General features: G+C 41.8%; 1 pseudogene; it reads left to right on the plus strand.

Annotated features, from left to right (window-relative positions):
• Positions 1-2,403: 2,403 nt before the first annotated feature.
• Positions 2,404-2,520, plus strand: LOC149445737 (U2 spliceosomal RNA; annotated as a pseudogene).
• The last annotated feature ends 330 nt before the right edge of the window (positions 2,521-2,850 follow it).

Here is a 2,850-nt window from a genome sequence, read left to right on the forward strand (position 1 = left end):
TGGGAATGTTGGGAAACCTATGTCAATCAGTGACTGCAGCTATTCGACTTCTTGGGATGGGAAGAGAACAAAGTGATGATTCAATTGGTGTACTGCTCTTTTATAGACCCAGGCTAGGCTGTATTGCTCAGCTGCAGTGTAGTTTGCAGAAAAAGGTTGGGTTGTGCAGGACCTGGTTGTGCTATCTAATAGGGGTGGCTGGATTATATGACTGAATAAACAGTATTACAGTATTACAGATCATTTGGATTGTAACACAGTTCCTATTTATGGGTTTCATGTATTTAGATGTTGGCCTTGAGTTTAGCTTCAACCTACAGTTCACAAAGCTTTCAGAAGCATGCCACAGTTTTTAGAGGCACACACTTGACTGAGAAATGCATATCTTTTCCTTCTGTTAGAGGAATGCTAATTCTGTATGTGTGGAGTAATAGGAGTCATTTATGTCTAGACAAACCAAGACACCTGTTGTTCCTTCAGATGCCTCAGCCAGATCATAATACGATGCAGCCACAAGATGTACATATGTTTAATGTAAGGAGAAGTCTCAGTCTTTCCTTGTATCCAGGCAATGATAGCACTCAGCAACATTCGCCTGTCACTGTTACCAACACACAGCCGTAGCTTGGATATTTATTGATCTATAGAAATTGTGATTATAAAAATCATCTTTTATTATATACAACTAAGATCTTCAATTCATAGAGCAAGTTTGCAAGTTGGATCCCTTAACATATTTTCCTAGCACCAACATGGCAGCTCATTAAAACTGTATGTGTGCAACCATGGATTGACCCCAGGAAAGGAAAATTATGGTAAGTATATGATACAATTTTGCATTATGCAGATTTATTCAGAAAAGTGTAAAATGTAATGGTGATGTGCATAGTGCAATAAGTCACGGTAGTCAATTAGTGATCATTTATCCTACCACTGTAAACTGAAATCTGACTAATTCTGACACCTGCATTTTGAACTTTATCTTTATTTTGTGCATAGGTTTACTGAAAAAAAAAAACTAAAAAAACCCTGTTGTAAAAAAAGAAAAACAATTCTGCAAGTATAAACTGCAGGCAGCTAGAGCTGCAGCAACTTCCTAAAACCTAGCTATAATAGCATAATTCCAGGTCATTCTGACACTGGAGTCAGTCAGTTCCCGCACATCTGGGCCTGCCAGCCCCTTTATGTTTCCTGCATTTTTATTGGCCAGCAAGGCTACCCATCATTGTGATGGGCCATAATATATTACTTCCAACCTTGTGAGATGGGAAAGAGGGACACATGATAGCACAAAATATAAAGGCAAATTACATGTCCCTGCTCTGCCTCCAGTAACATGAACCATGGCTATTAATGCGGAAAAATTATTGGCCTAACACATTTTTCATCACTACTTTTCCAATATTTCGGTTTTTCAGAACAATAAATTGAAAAATAGTTTACATATTGAATATAAGGTTTAATGCAGTAAAATAGTTTTGATAGTTACATAATTCAGTTTTACAGAGATACTTACATCAAGCCAAAAAGAGGGACAAATGAAGAAGAAAGAGGGATTTAGTTTCAAAAGAGGGAGAACCACTCCAAAGTTCTGAAGACCTCACTCACAAAAAGATACTGATAAAATAGAACAAGTTCAAAGATAAAAGATATCTGGAGAAAACACAAAAACTTAATATGAACAATCTGGAGGAAAGAAATGAAAGGGGGAGCTTGATAGAAACCTTTAGATACATGAATGGGGTGAAGATGATTCAGGAGGGCAGTGTTTTTAATATGAAGCCATGATCAAGAATACCAGGACATGACCTCAAACTAGCAGGAGGAAAGCTCAAAACTACTGTTAGAAAGGATTATTTCTTTATTGTACATCATGGGACACAGAGCAGGCTATTCATGACAATGTGGGTTATAAGAGGTACTCCCCTATATAACCCCTCCTATACAGGAAGTACCTCCGTTTTCTCTCCAGTGTCTGTAAGTTGGATGGTCACTGAAAGTGTTGCTATGCTCTTTGAGCATACCTGAAAGTCCAGAATGGTTCCATTAGAGAATCAGGGACTTTAATCAGATCCATTAGGAAGGCTATGCGCTAAAGTGGATGGTACCCGAGCCTCGCTGGATAAGGAGAAGAATCCTCGATGTTTTGCCTGTAATGCAGCCTTACGGCGATGGGCTCCGTGCAGATGGAACCCTGTTCAGTTTTAAATCTGACCAAGGCGCTTTCAGCGGGGTGCGATTCGGGCCCGAGGCAGTAGCCCCTCAGCATGGGGACTGAATCCTTGAAGGTCTCTATGACAATACCCACCATGATGGGTGAAGGATGGTGCCTGGTGGAGGTCAGGGACCTGCGGCGAGACTGGTAAGATATCTACTTTTTTCTCTCTGTAAAGAGAAACATACATCGCTTCTCGGCCTTTTGGCTAAGATCAAGTGTAGTATCTGTTCTTATCAGTGTCCAGTAGGGGTGCTCCACCATCATTCCTGCTTGTGGGGATGATTGGTTGTATAGTACCCCTGCTGGTAGGATGGGGGTTCTGATGGTTAGTACAGGCTGGAACAGAAACCGAGGTGCCCACAGGCAGTTGGGGCCCGGGAGTAATTCCCCTGGAAAACCAGAGGGGCCCTGTTAATCCTGGTTTGAACGGATCTACCTTGTCTGGCCAGGGGCCGGGAAGGCAGAAAGTCTGCGGAACATTCCCCCCTGAGTGGTCGCCTCAGGGGTGCTCTTAGTAACACATGGGGATGGAAAGTGTGAAACGTGCACATGGTCACTGCTCCAAACACTTTTCCTGCACTGCGCCTTTTAGGGCTAGGCCTTTTGGCTAAGTCCAGGGCAATTTTTATGCT

The sequence above is a fragment of the Staurois parvus genome, unplaced genomic scaffold (assembly GCF_062004578.1).
Source record: "Staurois parvus isolate SC_StPar_1 unplaced genomic scaffold, SC_StPar_1.0 ptg000714l, whole genome shotgun sequence".
NCBI lineage: Eukaryota > Metazoa > Chordata > Amphibia > Anura > Ranidae > Staurois > Staurois parvus.